Here is a 21,216-nt window from a genome sequence, read left to right as displayed (position 1 = left end):
TAGAGGTGATATTAAATACAGGCAGAGCAGTGATTATAGCCGGAGATCTAAATGCCAAACACTCAGTCTGGAATAGCAGAAACTTAAATATTAATGGAAGAATACTCAACTCTTACACCACTTCAAGAAATATAACAGTAATAGGACCCACTGAACCCACACATTATGGAGCTACCGGTCGTCCTGATGTACTAGATATAGCTATATTAAAAAACATAGCGCACAGCTATCAGATACAAGCAATCAACGACTTAAGTTCTGATCATAACCCCATCATATTACAACTAGGCACCATACAAGATATAACAGAAAACACCACCACATTTATAAATTGGAAACAACTTCCCTCAGCCTTCCAGGAAAACCTTGGTCCAATACCGCATATAACATCTGCTGAAGATGTAGAAAAAGCAGTGAAGACTCTTGAAAAACAACTGCTGACAGCTATAACGCAGGTAACAAATATAACCAAATGTACACCATCAAATAAACTTCCACAGGATATAAAACGTCTTATCCAAGAGAAAAACAGATTAAGAAGACAATATCAGAGAACAATGGACCCAGCGGATAAACAAGCAGTCAATAGAGCAACAAACCAGGTTCGTTATGCCCTAAAGGACCACCGTAACCAACTCTGGAATAACAAAATTCTCCAATTAAACACAGAGGATCAATCAATATGGAAAATGATGAAATCACTCCGTTCAAAGCGTTTTACATTTCCTCCAATCCAAGGTGAATCTAATGTTGTCTACAACGACGAGGAAAAAGCTGAAGCATTTGCTGACAGTTTAGAAAAACAATGCAGCCCCAATTATATCAATACAGAAATAAATTTCATAAGTAAAATTCACACCCAAGTGCGTAAAATAACTCAAAATGCCTCATTCCAATCCAATAACAAATCCGTATCACCAACAGAAATATATGAGATTTTAAGAAAACTAAATAACAAAAAGGCTCCAGGTCCAGATGGAATAACAAATAAGGTACTCAAGTTACTTCCTCGCAAAGGGGTTATACATCTAGTAGCCATCATTAATGCCATCTTCCGGCTAAATTATTTCCCACAACGATGGAAAATTGCCGACGTTTTCCTAATTCCCAAACCTGGGAAAAATACACAGTTTCCTGTAAATTACAGACCAATCAGCCTTCTTTCATGCATAGGTAAGATAGCCGAACGTGCTATTCTCACACGGCTTCAAGAGGCAACAGATATCAACCATATAATTCAAGATGAACAATTCGGCTTTAGGAAATATCACTCCACAACGCTACAAATTTACAGAGTTATCGAACATATAACCCAAGGGTATGAATGGCACCAACACACTGGCGCAGTTTTTCTAGACATCACTCAGGCATTTGATAGAGTATGGCATCATGGACTAATTTTTAAACTACACGAAGTTGGTATTCCATTGCCACTAGTGCTACTTATGAAATCATATCTACAGAACAGAAAATTTAAAATAAAACTCAACGGTATCAGATCCACCGAGAGGAGAATCACGGCCGGAGTACCTCAAGGCTCTCTACTATCTCCCCTACTCTTCTCCATATACATGGCAGATCTCCCCAAACTGTCTCCAGCTATCACCGCTCTGTATGCCGACGATACAATCATTATAGCCAGATCCCTCCGTCCACACCTGGCCACAATCAAGCTGCAGAGAGCAGTCAATGAATTGGAGGATTGGTACACCAAGTGGCGTATCGCAATTAATCCAAACAAAAGCTCTGCAGTACTTTTCACCAGACGTAAGGCAGAACCGAATACAAGCATACAAATGTTTGGTAAAATCATCCCTTGGCGCAATTCTACCAAATATCTGGGAATTCATCTTGATAGACGTCTAAACTTCAAGTCACATATGGGTAGTGTTACCACTAAGGCAAGTCAGACTATAGCACAGCTATATCCACTTTTGAACAGGAACAGCTTCCTAAGCATAAGCAACAAAATCTTACTTTTCAAATCGGTAATCAGACCGCAACTAACTTATGCCTCTCCAACCTGGGGTCACACGACTAAAAGCAACATCAACAGACTTCAGATAATACAGAATAAATGCCTAAGAATGGCATTTAATGCCCCATGGTTCATCAGAAATATCCAGTTACATCAAGAAGCCAATCTTCCAGATATTAAGACCTACATGACAAACATTGCAGAGAAATTCTTCACAATCACGGATAATCACCCAAATCAGTTAGTTCGACAGGCAGCGGACTACAAGCCCTCAGATCGTTTCAAACATAAAAAACCGAAATCCTCCATCGCAAGAGAAAGCTGATACAGCCTCAATGCTCACAATGAGCGGGTAAATTACCCACAATAATCTCATCACCCACAATCTAAAATCCAGATGAAGGGATAAAGAGTCAAGGACTCAGTCCATCAACCATTTAAGTTCAAGTTCAAGTTCAATAAATTATAGTATCTAAATAAGGCTCTGGGGAATCAATCGACCGTGAGATGCGGTGATTGATTCATTCAATCCAATACCTTTGGAGGGTAATGGATGGCAATGCTGTAGCCAATGAAGTTCTAACTGAGGCTGGGCTATTGCTGTTAGCCTCCTGCCATGATCAGAGCTTTAATAGCTCAACATCACCTTATCCATACGCTGTCCTCTAGAGATAATGGGGAAGATGAAAGCATTCTTGCTTCGCCCCTCTAAGCCAGTCCTTATAAGGACTATAAGGAACCCGTATTACGGTGGGCAGAAAAGATGTCGATCCCTTGGAGGGTAATGGATGGCAATGCTTTAGCCAATGAAGTTCTAACTGAGACTCGACTATTGCTGTTACCCTCCTGCCATGATCAGAGCTTTAATAGTCCAATAACACCTTATCCCTACACAGTTCTCTACAGATAACGAGGAAGATGAAAAGCATTCTTGCTTCGCCCCTTTAAACCAGTCCTTATAAGGACTTAATAAATTATATAATGTATGTTTTATATAATGAATAGAATATAGTTAAGGAATATTACCTATATAAAAGTATTTGTCTTTATATAACGGTATATGAATATAATATAAAAGTACTTGTTTTAATTTAAAATGTTAAAACGAGTAAAATAAAGTACCATTACTTGTCACGGCTTTCAACTTCCACAGTCCAATATGATTAACATTTTCTTTAATTGGATATGCAAATCAAGTATAGTTTGTTAATTCATTCATCTAATAATAGAATTACTATACGCTATTATGTGAATTTTATTTAATTAGATATGGGAAAGGTGAACACTAATCGAATTATGAACATTCACCAACATCAACCACCAAAAACCGTAATGATATTTTTAGGTGATTACACTGGCGCCATCTGGTACGTTGCAATACTATTGAACCACACGAAATTGTTATTCCACTGATTTCACACACGTGAATAAACCCTCAGAATATACAGACAAAATCGTTTTCACCATTTCTAAAGATGTCGACGACTTACAGCACGCGAAGTAAGCGAACAAACAATGTGATTATTTACGAAGCTTTTCCAAAACACTTTTCCATTCGACTAAAGAATAATAATTGGCTATTGGTCAGTAACTATCGTGAGAAGCATGCGCTATATATTCTTTAGCAAAAAAAAAAAAAAAAAAAAAAAAAAAAAAAATCATAGAATTATACACAGTTGTGCACTATTAAACGAACAAGAAAAAAAAAAACAAAAAAACAAATTGTAATGGCGATATCGACAAAAGCTAAAAGGTTCTCTATAGAACGGTTTAACATCAAACACTGTTCTCTATGGAGAATGTGTTTTAAAACAAATAACTGTTATATTAATGTGCTCTGGCCAACGGTGTTCTCCGACTGCTAATGAGTCCCGCGTTCCATTTAGGCCGGCGCCACCGAGCAAGGGAGTTAGCTGTTCACTTGCACAGGGCTGTCGTTAACGTTTGTCGCAAACACATAAACTAAACCACACTACAATATATGCAGTCCGTAACTACAACCTGGCGTTCCCAGAACGCAGTTTCTTTGCCCGCTATTCAATAAGCGCTTGCGATAATCTACTCTCGGAAGTGGCCAAAGTTTGTTTCTGCGTACCGGAGTGTAATATGACGGAGAATTTTCAGCGATGCTTTTTTTTCCCGTGACTTATATCCGGAGTTGAGTAACTTCCTTTGCCAAAAGTAGTTAAGAAAAATCACTTTGTTTTTCTTTCAATTTCTACAATGTTTCTTCGAAAATACACTCATAAAATAAAAAAAAAATAAAAATAAAAAAATAAATAAAAAAACCTTTCGGAACGTTTTAAACCCAGCTGATAATTATGGTTGCTGTACACGTATAATTTCGATGACCAAGTTAATGTGGTGATTTCATAAATAACCGCTAGATGGCGCATGGTACGGTCTTCTAATATACGCGTACTATGTTGTACAAATTTCGTAATTTAAGTCATACAAACATGATACATATGTATACGTATAATTTCGATGACCAAGTTAATGTGGTGATTTGATAAATAACCGCTAGATGGCGCATGGTACGCTCTTCTAATATACACGTACTATGTAGTACAAATTTCGTAATTCAAGTCATGCAAACATGATACATATCGGGTCACTAATAAACCCATCTAAAGAGATCGTCGAAGAAATAACACGTCTGCTGTAGCTAACAAGATTGCTTGGGAGAGAATATTCGATGAGGTCATCATGCATATTTTGATAGACCTTAATCTCCATTCTTGAAACGTGATATTCGCTCATGAATGGCATTAGCGACATAGCACATCTATGTGTTGGCTATTTGCCTATGAAGGATTATACAAAGAAGTCGTTCAGTTACCAGGAAACTTATAAGTGTATAGAGATCAGATGTTGCGTTAATCACTAGATAACACTTTCTGTTAAATATTTCATTGCACGACAAACTACACTCTGTATGTTCGGAACGTAAGCTACCATGTTATAATGTAAAAATAAAGTTCGTTTTGAAGGAAAATCGAGTTAACCGTTCTCGGGTGGAGGTGGAGGATTTTTTCGTTACGGTAAATGAAGTGTATTTTTGCAGATAACGCCGTTTAAAAGAACGCAGAATTTTCTCTATATAATAAAATAGTTTGGATTTGTTGTTGATTAAGATGTGACGTCATGTTTCCATGACAACAGTGCGTTCAACTTGTACACAGTGATTCAGTGTTTAGTCAGTAACATACTGTCAATTTAGTCGTACGCTATTGAAACTGTGCTAATTACGAATAAATAAAGTAATTACGCACAAGAGTAACGAATTACGTTCGTGATGCTTCATGAAACGTACGAGGAATATACAAATATACAAGAAGAAAGAAATTAACATGTTATTCTAACAGTCTTTTGCCATTTTTCTTGACAACGTATTTACATAGTTGATATCAATATACAAACAGACATAAAACATACGTGCGTTGATACAAACCAAAGAACTCTCTTGTCTGTGTATTGGTCTACTGCAAATGGAATGAAATGCACACATGCACAAGTTAAATTACTTGCTTCAGTATACACGTGCTTGTTTCCCCGAGATGTCTTAATTAATTCAACAGGAAAGCGACTCCACTTCATTTTAATTGAGACTCCAAAAGCATAAAATAAAAGCATTCGAATTGCGCATGTGACATGTGCTACGCCTCTCCTTAACTAATCAGCTATTTTTGTTCCGGAATTCGAAAATCACCAGAGGGTAAAGGTAAAGAATTTGAAAATTTCCAGTCAGTTGACAAATATTGCACAACTCCAAAGAGCTTTTTTAGAGAAAGCTTTTACGAAAGTCAGATGGCAATCTGGAATAAGATAGCGACGATTCTCTTAAAAGCACGTGCAGATTGAAAATATCAAGGACTCGGGCAGCATTCGCCTAGAGTACCGTAAGAAATTACGCGCAAATGGAAACTTGAGTGTGCAAAACAACAATGTAAACGTTTGAACTTTTTGTTAGAAAAATATTCTAGCGAATACTCTGTTTTGAAAATCGATGGCATGGGAACGACTTTCCAACATTATCGATGCATTCGTGTTAATTACAATCATTCTAGTTACATCTTAAATAATGCAGCGCGATTTTAATTAAAATGCATGATCAATGATGCGTGCATTAGTGATTGTATCTTGATTGTGAGATGCCAGCCTTAATAATTGTATTTTGATTGTGAGATGCTAGTATTAATGATTGTATTTTGATTGTGAGATGCTAGTATTAATGATTGTATCTTTTTTTTTTTGTAATTCGAATGCCAATATGAATGATTGTATAATGATTGTAATTCACGTACCAACATAAAGTATTGTAATTTTGATGCCGATATTAATGCTATAAGATATAACATTAATGCCAGCATCTTTGTTGTTGTATTTTGATTGTAATTCGGATGCTAGCATTAAAGATTGGATATTGCTTGTTGTAATTCAGATACCCACAGTTATGATTCTATCATGACTGTAATTTATAAGACAGCATTAATAATTGTATCTTAAATGTAATTCAGATGCTAGTAATAATGCTGAATCTTTATTTTTTTTTTTTTTTCATTCAGATGAGAAAACTAATGATCGTATCATGATTTTAATTCACATTTCAAGAGATTATTGTACAGCATCATGACCTAATTCAGATACAAGCATTAATTATTGGGTCTTGGTTGTAATTTAGATGATTGCATTAATGTTATATCTTTATTGTTGTGATCAGATGCGAGCATTAATGATTGTATCTTGATTGTAATTCGGATGCCAACATTAATGATCTTATCATGCTTGCAATTCGGATTTCAGCGTAAATGATTGTATTATGATTGTAATTCCGGCGCGAACATTAAATGCAACATTAATGTTCGCGCAACATTAATCTTTAGCAGTGTAATTCAGATATGAGCTTTAATGACTGCCTTGATTGTAATTCGAATGTCTGCATTAATGACTGAATCTTGATTGAAATTCGAATGGAAGTATAAATGATCGCATCATCATTGAAAATCGGATGATAATATTAATGATCATATTCTGATTGTAATTCCGATCTCAACATTAATAATCCATGCATCTCCTTTGTAATGAGATGTATGATCACTGATGCACGCACCATAAACATACGCATCTCATCAACAATCGAGATGCCTGTATCATCTCGATGATATAATTACAATTCAGATAAGATCAATTGTTAATTTTTCAATCAGTATAAGTCATTTCAATCATTAATGTTGGCATCTTGATTACAATCAAGACTCAATCATTGATGTTAATATCTTTATTACAATATAAGTCATTTCAATCATTAATGTTGGCATCTTGATTACAATCAAGACTCAATCATTGATGTTAATATCTTTATTACCATCAACATGGTGGCATCTGAATCATGACTGAGATACGATCAATGCACATCAACGTTCCTGTGCAGCTGAGGTAGTATCTGCAATGCACGAATCGCCGAGCATGCATCCCAAAGAAAATATGCATATAGTGATGGTGTACGCATTTTAATTAAAACTGGGACGTATGTCGACTGTAATTAAAATGTACAACTTATCTATAAATACGTCTGGATTGCAATTAGGCTACCGATGATGCATGCATCTTTGTAACTGATTTAATAAGCAGGATTTCTAGGAACAGTCTCACTAAAAGCTTACGTTGCGATTTTATATTTAACATTTCGTCTTATTAGCCATCGGAGCAACTACCAAATAACATATTTGATTTATTTATCCAATCAGTCAGCAAAGAAATAAAAGTGGAGTCTTTGAAGAGCTCCACTTCAGATTGCATGCGGAAATAAGTCTCGACTAAAATTGCCTGAACACCAAGGATATCAGTCAGACAGGCAATATGTTCACAATAAAACTATCCATACGAGAAAGTCCGCGAGATTCTTGATGAACCAAACACAACTCTCATTTAATTCCTTGTAAATGTCACCCCGAGTCTAGCTCTTCAATTAGAAAATCCTGCTATGGGAACATATCAGAGCACTGCGTTCCATTAACTCAAACTACCAATCGTCACAAGCCACTACTCAAAGTCACCGGGTTTGAAGCGAGCAATAGGCGATCGTTTTGCTTTTCTTCTACGGAGTCTACGGGAGCGCTGACCTGAATTTTGACGCTCTCGGAGATGTCTTCCACCACGGGTTCATTTACAACAACTTTAATGTACCGGCACGCCCCCCTATTGCGACAGGAAAAATGCTGTTAGACACAGGCGTCTTGGTTTTATTTTTAACAACCCTCTCGCTCTCTTTCGGTCTCTCTATTGAGCGTTCAATAGATAGAAAGAGAAATTATAAACAGAGTGTTTGAGAAAGGAATGAGATAGAAGAGCACGATATAATAAATTGTAGTGTTAATAAATTATGAGGTCAACAAGTGGATATGAACGTCATTTCGGCACATCTCGGTAGATTTCCTTCAGTGGATAAAGCCCAAGGAGTGTTGTTATAGAGAGACCTCTGGTGGCCTCTGAGACTATTGCTTTTTATTTTCCCATAAAATAAAGAGTTTGAAAAGATGCTATTTTTTTTTAAGCTAGACCATCTTAGTGAGCAACTAAAAACTCTTCTGTTGCATCAAGAAGGGAGATTTTCATCTGTTAGAAATGGATTGTGGTGGGTCATAAAATAGCAGCTACGATTTGATTAAAAAGTAATAAACCGAGGGTCGAAATCCACAGCTTGGAAACGACGAAAAATATAAAACTACAAGCCCTAGATAGTAGATACGCCGATGCTAAGAATCCTAGATTTTATAAATTTTGTAAATTTTCATTCCTTTTATTTGACTTTGTTCATCAAGGAAGACTTTATCCTACTTATTAATATTCTCCAACTTTGGTCTTTCCAGTTGCCTTTTATAATTAATCATTATACTCCAAATAAACGATATATTGAAGTGAATTGTTCCTTATTTGTAAAACAGTAAATAGAATTAATAAGATATATTTTTGTCAGTAGCAAAATTTCCACCGCTAGGGGGAAACTGCACGAACTTCCAGACAACCAATCGCAGAGCCTACAGTTGTTTGTATACAGGACGATGCTACAATATAGATCAGCAGCTTCACAAAGGCTAAACCAATTAATTATTTTTCCCATATAAACACCTTGTCGAAAACATGACCTTAATAATCAATGAGATAATTTATTATTTTTAAAAGCCTATTTTACTCACCAAAAAATATTTTACTAATCTCCAATATGTTCGCATGAAAAAAAAACAAAAAAACTGACAAAATTAAAACATTTTAGGAATATTTTTCTAGGAACAGTGAATATTTTTACTACCATAAAATTATTAATCTCAATTTATTACTGTATCCTTTCTTCAGGATTAGGGTTGAATCAAGTGTTGATGTCGAACACTTTGTCTAGTCAAAATCTACCTCTGCTATTTCAACGCACTTATCCAAATATAGTTTCCCATCTGAGAACAATAGTCTCTTATGACAATCAATAGAGCTAATTTTGTTGTCCTGAACTGTCTTGAAGAATGGAGTAGGGCCAGAGAGACCTCTTCGGGTGCAGTCATCATCCTAACACGTTCAAATTGCTAACCAGCACCAACCATTTGAACTAAAATTTTTATTACTTTTATTAGGTTTATGTGATGCAAAACTCTTTGATGTATGGGTACATTCTACCATTTACAACTTGAAAAATGTCCTCGAAAATAACCTTAATGCCCTCTACGAGTTCTCTGCCCTGCTAAAAAAAGGCAAACCCTCTTTCTGAAGTTAAATCAGCGTGAGTTTATTTTTAAGACAGATGGCAAGTCTATAATTCTACGTTTCTATTTTCGGATGACTTGTTCTCTGTCGAATTATATGAACATATTTACCGATTATCTAAAATAAATCCCGTATTCCCCTTAAAAACCTTTGAACGTGATGCCTGTGGATGTATACGGTGTGACAGATCCCCCTTCCATTAAATGGAACTTTGCAGTATAAATCACAACTTCCGCTATGCTCCATACATTGGAAATACAATTCAAATTTATGACACCAATACAGTTAAGGAATCCAGAGAAGGCAATATAATACAACTTACAACAGTTTCGAAAATCCATTCGTTACAAATCTCTGGACAAGTTAAAAATATCTTGAATGACTTGAGTTAAGTGAGATGTGTTGAACGTGATATCGTTGTTTTAAAGAAAATCGCACCAATAACAAAGCTTAAGTGACCTGTAAAAATTTAAGTCATAAGTTATTGATATGTATCATTGCTTGAAAAGGAATATTTATATGCGCAGACTCCTCTGCGCATATAAATATTATGGTGTTATACTTTCCTCCCGTACTACTTAGATTCTTAGCAAAGAATTCGTTGCTGTAAAAAAAAAATAATAATAAATAAAAAAAAAACATCGGGACTAGCGGAAAATCGTTGGTAAAATAAGATTTTTTATATATGTAATATATGTAATAATAAATTTTTTAACTTGGGGATATTGTATATTAGGATAACCAAGTTATTTTATAAACTTGGTTATTTTAACTCCTAATCCGAAGTATGCAAACAATTAAGTTTGCGCCTGAAACAAAGTTCAAGTCTAAAGATGATACAACACCAGGGCAACTCATTGTAAAGCTCTGATCACTATTCTTAGTATTTTCCCATAATGTAAAGCACATCTCACTAGAAGATGTATACTGCAATGTATTATGGGTGGGGTCACTATCCAGACCGGTTTCAACCTTTTTTTGAGGTCTCCTCAGTGAGTAGCTAGACCCTAAATTATCAAGGTTTTAGTAATATGGAGCCTTATCACCTTTACCTATAGAAGTTGCAACAAGGTGTTTTTATTTTTAATAAAAATCTCTGGAGAAGATATAGATGTAATAAATTTTTTAACTTGGGGATATTGTATATTAGGATAACCAAGTAATTTTATAAACTTGGTTATTTTAACTCCTAATCCCAAGTATGCAAACAATTAAGTTTCATACTTGGGATTAGGAGTTAAAATAACAAGTTTATAAAATTACTTGGTTATCCTAATATGTATATATATTTTACTTCTACCCACGGCTGCAGATCTGCCAGACTGTCCAAACTTAAGATAAACCACAGGAGTAGGGAATGTGGTAGATCGGGAAAGTTGAGGGAGGAAGCTTGTCTATAGGTGATGAAAGGACGGTAGAAATCTTCCTGACACGACGAAAGGACACTGAAATATTAAGAGATCTTAGAACTTTAGCAGTACGTTGAGGAATTCCTTTAATATAAGGAAGTGGAATCCGAGAGTAATATTTTGTCTGAAACCCCCAGAACAGGCAAACCGGCCCCGTGAACACACGCATACACATAGGACACACCGGGAGGTATAGGGCTAGCCACCTTATCCTGGAGGTAGTAGCGGTTTCAAATCGTAATAAGCCATGCCTAATACGAACGTCGCTGGCCACTAGGCCTAATATTCATACATAAGAATAGTAGCCTAAAGGTGTTAAAAACTTTCTCGATAAAGGACACATTAAAACTATTATTCATAAAGGTAAATTTGATATAATTCAATTCCTACTACAGAAGGCATTCAGTACCACATCGTGCTGAATGTAGTGCTTTTCAAAACAATTCTGTTGTATTTTATTTTGTTTTATTTAGCTCGGTTTTCAGCGTACTGAGGAGGCTTTAGATAGAATTGCGAAAATTTTAGTAAAAAATTAAAATGCAAATATTATAAATTATTTAAATTTTTATAACAGTTCTCAAAAAATTTGAAATTTTTTATATTTTTAATTAAATTGGTTTACACTTAATATAATTTTAAATACATTTCTATATAAAGTTTCGGTATTTTATAGATCTACGTATAAAAAGTATCTATATATATATCTATAATTCTTCTTCTATTTGTTATTTTTTTTTCTTTTAATTAGGTATCAATATTAATTGGAATTTGGTTTTTAAGAGATTGAGATTTTGGAAGGATGTTAGTATTACAATTTGTGTGTCTGTGTGTGCTCTTGCTCTGTAAATAAGATTAATTAGCAAAAGTCAGAATATCAGGTTGTGGGAAGGCTCATCCATAATTTATACAATTCTTTGAACATGAAAGAAAATTACAAGATTTATGACAGCATAAATTTACACAAGGTTATTCAAAAAAAGAACGATACACTTTTAAAATGTAAAATTCAGTGTGTAAGAAAGTACTTCTCATTCTTAACATTAGGGGCGTTGCTGTAGTTAAAGTGGCATCTCTTATCTAAAAACATTTTGTTATAATCTTCAAGAGTAACTCCATGTTGGCATTGCAGTATACAGCTTATTTTTAGAGACGAAGTCACTTTTTACGCATTCCGTAAGATGAACGGTCGCGTTTTGTGTATAGAGCTGAAAATTCCCAGTCATCAAACATGAAAACAAGATTTTTTTTTTTCGTGTCGTTTTCTGAGAACTAGTCTAGACTCTATTTTCTTTTTCAGGAATAGGAATCTGCCATCTGAATATGATAATCAATTAGCTACTGTCCCAGCTTAATGAGAAATCCCATGATTTATTTTGTAATTGGATAGGGTCTACGACTCCCTTCTTCCTCATTTTCATAATCGTGTGCAAAAACTTCTTGATAACACGCTATCATTGCGATAGTTGGAACGTGACATGTAAGGTGATGCCATATGGTTATCTTTTGAACTCGTGTCAAAAGATAACCATATAGACTGAACCTAAATATATAGGTGTCCTTTCCCTAAAGAATTTCCAACCTGCTAAGAAAAAGTTTAACTAAAATGTTGAAAGATAACAAACACAAAAATGAAATAGCATCTTAGTTTTTAAAAGAACTGTGCGATGAACTGAGTCCTTGACTCTTTATCCCGTCATCTGAATAAAGAGAATCTGTGTGGATGGAGTGTTATCGAGCTAAAAGCTCTAGTCATGGCTGGGTAACGGCAATAGCCGAGCCTCAGTTAAAACTTCATTGGCTACAGCATTGCCATTTGTTATCCTGGAAGTCCTAAAAAGGACTTTTTTTTTCTTCTCCCAAACCATGAAATAGCATCCTTATAAGGACTGGCTTAAAGGGGCGAAGCAAGAATGCTTTTCATCTTCCCCGTTATCTATAGAGGACAGTGTAGGGACAAGGTGTTATTGAGCTATTAAAGCTCTGAACATGGCAGGAGGGTAATAGCAATAGCCGAGCCTCAGTTAGAACTTCATTGGCTACAGCATTGCATCCATTACCCTCAAAGGTATTGGATTGAATGAATCAATCACCGACGGTTTAAGTAAAGGTGATATCTCAAAAATTCGGATGATCTCTAGGCCACTCCATAGTGGGCGAAAGACCGTCCATATCTCATCTCAGCGTTGGTTCCACTCAATGACGGGCTCCCCAATCACCGAGCAGAACCGCTCAAATTCCGAGGAAAATAATTCACCGACAAAGCCCCTCACAGGCCGTGCCGGAGAACACCTTCCCCGGAGACTCAAATTGCTCCCTTAAGGCAAAAACCTTAAGAGAGCGAACTCAAAAACTCATCGCCCAAGGGGGTAACAGCAACAGCCGAACCTCAGTTAAACTTCATTGGTACAGCATTGCCATCCGTTACCCTATATGGGAATCTCACGGTCGATTGATTCAATTCATGAAATAGCATCCCTAGTCCTTATAAGGACTGGCTTAAAGGGGCGAAGCAAGAATGCTTTTCATATTCCCCGTTATCTGTAGAGGACAGTGTAGGATAAGGTGTTATTGAGCTATTAAAGCTCTGATCATGGCAGGAGGGTAACAGCAATAGCCGAGCCTCATTTAAAACTTCATTGGCTACAGCATTGCCATCCATTACCCTCCAAGGGTATTGGATTGAATGAATCAATCACCGCATCTCACGGTCGATTGACTACACTTCTCTCCAAAACCTGAAATAGCATATCTATCGGGTTTAATATGTCATCTGAGGACTTATTGAAAATTTATAGGTGTCTTTCATATACTAGCTTTTAAAGATTTTTTATTTAGTATTTTCCAAAATTTCATCTATATTTGATATCTTATTATATTTCCTTCAAGATTCTTTATTTGATTTAGTTAATTCTCTTTAGTTGCTTTTTATCGTGTAAACCTCTTTTTAGGACGATTTTTTAGCAGGGGGGGAAGAGACACTTGAAAAATAATATATGGATTGAGCCTTAATAATGTAGAGTCGTTAACATTCAAAGATTTTTTTAGAAAAAAAAAATTGCATTTACAGTCCTTATAAGGACTGGCTTAAAGGGGCGAAGCAAGAATGCTTTTCATCTTCCCCGTTATCTGTGGAGGACAGTGTACGGATAAGATGTTACTGAGCTATTAAAGCTCTGATCATGGCAGGAGGGTAACAGCAATAGCCGAGCCTCATTTAGAACTTCATTAGCTACAGCATTGCCATTTGTTACCACGGTCGGTTGATTTACCCAGCCATGGTTATTTAAATAAATATTAAATAAAACAATAATTGGTGTTTTAGTTTAAATAATTATAAAATAAACATTTTTAAGCAGAAACATGTAATTTTTAGTTATTTGCTTTATTTTTAATAAATATTTAAGTTTTTTTATGGAAATTGAAATTTTTTTATATATAGAGCAACAGATGAGAACAAAAAAACAGGTAAATAATAAATTAATACATCTTCTGGTACTAATGACATAATATCCGTATATTTACAAATATTAATTTTGTTGTATCGCGTTTGAAAAAGCACTCTGAGTTTCTTTTAAGTATCTGCTATTCGTAAAAATGACTCGGTAACAAGCTATTTTTGAAAATATTTGCGTTATGTCACTGAGATGTGTGCTCCGCCCCATACTATACATTGCACACAAAAACTCGGACATATTAAAAGCATTAAGAGATGTGAGAGATTGTCAATTTTGGATAACAGGAAAAAAAAAAAAAGCTAACAATCGCTTGACAGATATCAGCAAAGACTAAAAGTAGCTTTATGAACTGTTATGGACTTATTGTCCCAGACGGTTATTGCCATTGTAATGGGTGGAACGTAGGATGGAAGAGACAGGGATTTCTTTTTTTTTTTTTTTTTTTTTTATTCGGGTGTGTGTCAAGTACGATTATAACACAGAAGAGAAAGACAACTTAAGTTAATGGACAGACTAATCGATAAGTTTTTTTTTTGGGGACTAAATGCGCTTAGCACAAACGAAGGGGAGAGAGAAAGAGAGAAAGAGAGAGACTCCCAAATGAAATAAGTGAGTTCACTAATGAAACGGATCTGTGTGGATTTGCGTGACCCCTTTTAATGGTCACGTGCCACTCATTCTGCAGTGATCGCGAGAGGCGGCACAAGTAAGATCCCAATAAGATTCGCATGCCATTGGGCAGAAAACAAACAAACAAAAAAAAATAATGATTTATTCTTCGATTACCTCACAGTACTTTTAATAAAATTTTCTACTAATTGCTAACAATTGCATCGAAATTAATATCACAATTTAAACCAAACGTTACATGAAACATAATAGCCTAATAACCAGAGTTATATTTGTGTTTATTCATATGAAAAATGACTGCTATAAGTACTCGTTTTAACTATACTTAACTAGAATAGTTGAACTATTCATTCTAACTCTGTCAACGAAGAAATACTAGATTAAGAATATTCAACGTTTTAGAAAACCTGTAATATTATATGGAAGCGAAACATGGACGAAGAAGAAAATAGATTATCAAAGGATAACATCAATAGAAATGAAATTTCTAAGAACTGCAGGTTGTACTAAATTAGATAAGAAATGCGGATATTTTAACAGAACTTCAACAAAAACCAGTTTGTCAAACAATAGAAAATTACAGAAACAAATAGATCCAACATGTAAATAGAATGTCACCAGAAAGATTAGCAAAACGAATACTAAATTATAAATCAAAAGGGAAAAGTAGAGGAAGACCCGTATGTGGTGGTGTGTCGCCGAAACAGGCCTAATACCTGGGAGGAAGAAGATGATAAATATTGTACAGTAACTATTTGCAACTAACTAGAAATTAACTATTCCTTTAACTATTTGCAACTGGACTCTAACTATTCGTTTAGCTATTTGTAACCAGCAATTGTTAATCGGAAACAGCTGTTTATCTGTTCGTAACTATTCTTAATTTTGCCTTCCAGATTGACCGAGTGATTAGTGTGTTGGTTCCCCAGCTAATAGGCTGGAGATTCAAATTTCGCAGTGGATGGATGTTTGTGAATATCTTGGTGAGGGTTGGATTTGGTCGTCCGGTGTGAGATCCCCCACCCTGCTCAATTAGAGGACTGAAATGGTTCGAATTTGTTCTACGTTTGACCTCTAAAGTTACGAGATTATGTAAAGTTTAATACCATAGGATGTACAATAATGAATAGTTTTACAACGCATTGTACATATACATATATCATAGGTTGTTGTAACCTATGATATACGTACCTTATCGAACTAAGGTTTTCCTAAGCGCAATAGATTATGGGCGAGAGAATAACATAAAAATTAGTTCCAGAATAGCTTGAATGCACGCAAATATAATTTATATATAAAAGTACTCTTAAGGTCTTAAAAGAACTGGGAGATGGACTGAGTCCTTGACTCTTTATCCCGTCATCTGAATGAAGTAAATCTGTGTGGATGGAGTGTTGTTGAGCTGAAAAGCTCTAGTCATGGCTGGGTAAAGGCAATAGCCCAGCCTCAGTTAAAACTTCATTGGCTACAGCATTGTCATTCGTTACCCTGGAAGTCCTAAAAAGGACTCTTCTTCTCTCACCACGTAATCGCCCTATAAAAGTACCTGAACTTTGAAATTAATTGGTTGATGGAGTGAGTCGTTGACTCTTTATCCCTTCATCTGGATTTTAGTATGTGGGTAATTTGCCCGCTCATTGTGAGCATTGAGGCTGTATCAGCTTTCTCTTGCGATGGAGGATTTCGGTTTTCTATGTTTGAAACGATCTGAGGGTTTGTAGTCCGCTGCTTGTCGAATTAGCTGATTATGAAGAATTTCTCTGCAATGCCTGTTATGATATCTGGATCATAAGGTCTTGATATCTGGATTGGCTTCTTGATGTAATTTCTGATGAACGGGCATTAAATGCCATTCTTATGCATTTATTCTGAAGTCTATTGATGTTAGTTGGGAGATGAATTATTATTATTTGTGAGTTCAACAAATCTTCATCATCGGCCTGTAGAGTAAGATAGGCTGAGAGTCAGCAGATAGTAGGAGAGGAAATAAAGATAGAGTGCATAGTAGTAGAGTAGGTAAAAGAGGCCTCAGTTGACCTGTTTTAGCTGTTTCCCCCCCAGGGGCGATTCTAAAACGGTCGTTGATTTTTCACTTTAGAAAAAAAGGAAAAAATTCTAAAAAGGAAACATGTAACAAAAACAAAAACATGAAGTACAGAGAAAACAAACTATAGATAGGACTGGAAACCAAAATAGAAAGGTGGGGGGAAGGGTCTGGCCTGAGTGATGCAGCTCTCAAGGAGCTGCACCGCCTCGCTGTAGGCCTTCGCCGCTCAGGTTCTCAGGCCCTCCCCCACCTGTGGGAACTAGAGAACAGTATAGCTGTGGATGGGAAACCATGGGATGGTTATTGTGACTGTCGCTTGTTATGGGCAGTCATTATTCTTTTAGCCACCTCACTTCCCTTGGCCATGTCTAATTTGGAGAGAGCTATGAAGAACGCCGATGCCGCCTCCTCGTCTATGTCCATGGCTACCTGTACTTGCTCAGGGGTGATTTGGCTGATGTCTTCAACAAATAAATCACCCCATTTTGCACTAACTACATTGGGACCATATTTCCCTGTGAGGAGGAGCTCAGGTTCCCCTATTCTCACTATTGCTTCTTGAAATTTTTCTGCCACCCCAGGGATACCTTTAACTAGATGCTTTAGAGTCTTCCCTGCTTTTGCATGAGGAGTCTCTAATTCTTCTGTTTCTGCTAGTTTTATTTTTTTCATCTCCTTTTCCTCTGGACTGAGGGGTATTTTTAAGGGGGCGCCGTTTGCCCTCATTTCATCATGTGAGGCAGCTTGTTTATTGGCTGTTTCTTCTGCATGGATTTCTCGTTTCTTCTCTTTCTTGGGTGTGAAGGCTATGGTTTCTGTGGCGGCTGCCTTCTCTTTTGCGGCCGTTATTTTGCCGTATGCCTCGTTTGGAGTTGGAAAAACCGGGTTTCCCGACTCTTGTTCTGTAGTAGCTGTAGGCTTCTCTACTGAGGTGACTGTGACTGGTATAATAGCACCTCCCATCCTTTCTGCATGCGTTCTTGATGGGCAGGTGTCAACTTTGTGGTCCTTGGAACCGCATTTGATGCAAGCCATGAGACATTTGTCCAGTGAATGACTTATTGTTAGGCAGTTTTTGCATGCCAGTTTTGGGCAGTTCGCTCCTAGATGGTCGAAGGATCCACATCGGAAGCATTGCTTCTTTACGCCAGGGTAGTGTTTACCGTTACCCTAGCGGACCCAATGCTGACGAAGTTTGGAACCGGTGTTTTCATCTCGAGTGAGATGTTTACTTCCCCCGACTTCCATTGGGGGTTGTCCGCATCGTTTAAGACTTGTATGTTTCGTACAACACACCATTTTCCGAACACCTCGTGGATGACTTTTTCGTCACTTTGTATATATTCCAAGGGGAATCTGGGGATTTTGAGCGGTTTGATAATGCTCCCCACCATGAATGGAATAATTTCCTTTCCATTACATTGGAAGCCTTTGAGCAATTTGTCTCTCGTCTCGGCGCTCCTTACTACAACTTGGTATCTGCCGCCACCGAAGGGAGTGAATCCAAAAATCTGGTCCGCACCGACGCAGTCAATGAGGGCTTTAGCCAAAGGTCGGCGTCAGTTTCGATACCTAGAGTCCGCGTGCGCGGCAAAACATTGGCCATAGCTGGCTAGGGGGGGGCTAACTATTCCCACCACCAGGTGTCTATTATTGCCACGGTCCGAGGTTTATTCTATCTGTGCTGGTCAGTTAATACCGCGAACACCTGGTGGAGTCCGTGTTCGTTATTAACCTTGCAACACAGATACTACGTTCTTACAAGCTTAAGAACAAATACTATACTTTCGTTATAGTCCGTAGCTAATCACACTAAAGAAATGATCCTCTATTTAGGAATGAGTATCCTCTAATCTAAAATTTAGGAATGAGTATCCTCTAATCTAAAATAATAATTTGTGAGTTCAACAAATCTTCATCATCGGCCTGTAGAGTAAGATAGACTGAGAGTCTTCAGATAGTAGGAGAGGAAATAAAGATAGAGTGCATAGTGGTAGAGTAGGTTAAAGAGGCCTCAGTTGACCTGTTTTAGCTGTTTGCCCCCCAGGGGCGTTTCTAAAACGGTCGTTGATTTTTCACTTTACAAAAAGGAAAAATCCTAAAAAGGAAACATGTAACAAAACAAACAAACAAAAAAAAGTACAGAGAAAAGCAAAAATTGAAAGGTAAACTTAGAGGTGGAGGAAGGATCTGGCCCGAGTGATGCAGCTCACAAGGAGCTGCACCGCCTCGCTGTAAGCCTTCGCCGCTCGGGTTCTCAGGTCCTCCCCCACCTGTGGGAGCTAAAAACCAGTGAAACTGAGTACAGAAATCCATAAGGTGGTTACTGTTCCTTTCTTTTGTTGTGGGCTGTTATGATTCTTTTGGCCACCTCACTTCCCTTGGCCATGTCTAGTTTGCAGAGAGCTATGAAGAACGCCGAAGCTGCCTCCTCGTCTATATCCAGGGCTACCTCTACTTGCTCAGGGGTAATTTTGCTGATGTCATCAACGAAGAGGTCACCCCATTTTGCACTGACGATGTCGGGTCCATATTTCCCTGTGAGGAGGAGTTCAGGTTCTCCTACTTTATCTATTGCCTCTTTAAACTTTTCTGCCACCCTGGGCATACCTCTAAGGAGATGTTTTAGAGTCTCCCCTGCTTTTGCATGAGGGACTTCTGGGTGTTCGGTTTCAGATACTTTTGCTGTTTTGAGATTTGTCAGCTCTTCTTCCTGCGGACTTAATGGCCGTTTGGAAGTTTTGGTGTTCGTCTCCATCTCTCCTACAGCTTCTTCTACTGTATCTGAATTGGCGATGTCTGTATTGGCAGTGGTAGCTTCGCTTTCGTCCGTGGGAGTTACCATGATGGTTTCTGCATTGTCAGTCTTTTCTGTTGGGATCGTATTGCTGGTCTCAGCAATTCTGGTAGGTTTCCCTCCCTTACGGGACCTTTTCGTTGTCTTAGACATGGCGGCATGATCAGGAGTGGCCTCAAGAGGCGGAAACTCTTCCTGTGTTGTGACCTTTTCATTAGTTGGTTTTGCTGCTGATGTGACTGCACCACCCATCCTCTCTGCGAGGGTTCTGGATGGGCAGGTGTCGACTTTGTGGTCAGTGACCCCGCATTTCAAACAAGCTGCCTCACATTTTTCTTGGTTGTGGCCAATTTTTAGGCAGTTCTTGCATTTTATGCGAGGGCAGTCTGCCCCAAGATGATTGAAGGCACTACATCTAAAGCATTGCTTTTTGACGCATGGGTAATTTACTATTACCCGGGCAGATCCTATGAGGACAAAGTTAGGAACTTCGGTCCTCATTTCAAGAGAGATAGTTACCTCCCCTGACTTCCACTCAGGATTGTCTGCGTCATTGTGAACCTGGATTTCCCGTACAACTCCCCACTTAGAGAATACGCTGTGAATTATATCGTTGTTCTCTGCATATTCTAGGGGAAATCGTGGTATCTTAAGGGTTCTCAGGATGCTCCCAACCATGAAGGGAGATACTTTTACTTGGAGAAGCTTTTCTTTGGTCTCGATATTTTTGGTCACTACCTGGTATCTTCCTCCCCCATAAGGGGTAAATCCAAAAATGTTCTCTGCGCCGACGCAGCCTATGATAGCTTTCGCCATCGCCCTTGCCGGTATTGTGGCGTCAACCTCAATTCCGAGGGTATGCACACGCAACAGAATGGAGGGCATGATCAGATGGAGGAGCCTAACTATTCCCACCACCAAGTGTTTGACATTTCCCCAGTCTGGGGTTTAGGAAGTTCTGCAAATTTCCCGATAAATATCGTGAAACCCGATGGGACTCGTACCGATATTAACGGTTAAGAACAGAAACTACTGTATATATATATAATATACTTACTTTGATCACATATATATATATATATATATATATATATCAATTTATAAAACACTAAAACAATTATATATATCAATTTATAAAACACTAA

This window comes from Typopeltis vanoorti, chromosome 14, assembly GCF_054136105.1.
Source record: "Typopeltis vanoorti isolate ZY-2024b chromosome 14, IOZ_Tvanoo_1.0, whole genome shotgun sequence".
Lineage (NCBI taxonomy): Eukaryota > Metazoa > Arthropoda > Arachnida > Uropygi > Thelyphonidae > Typopeltis > Typopeltis vanoorti.
The sequence above is the reverse complement of the archived record's forward strand: the minus strand, read 5'-3'. Positions refer to the sequence as shown.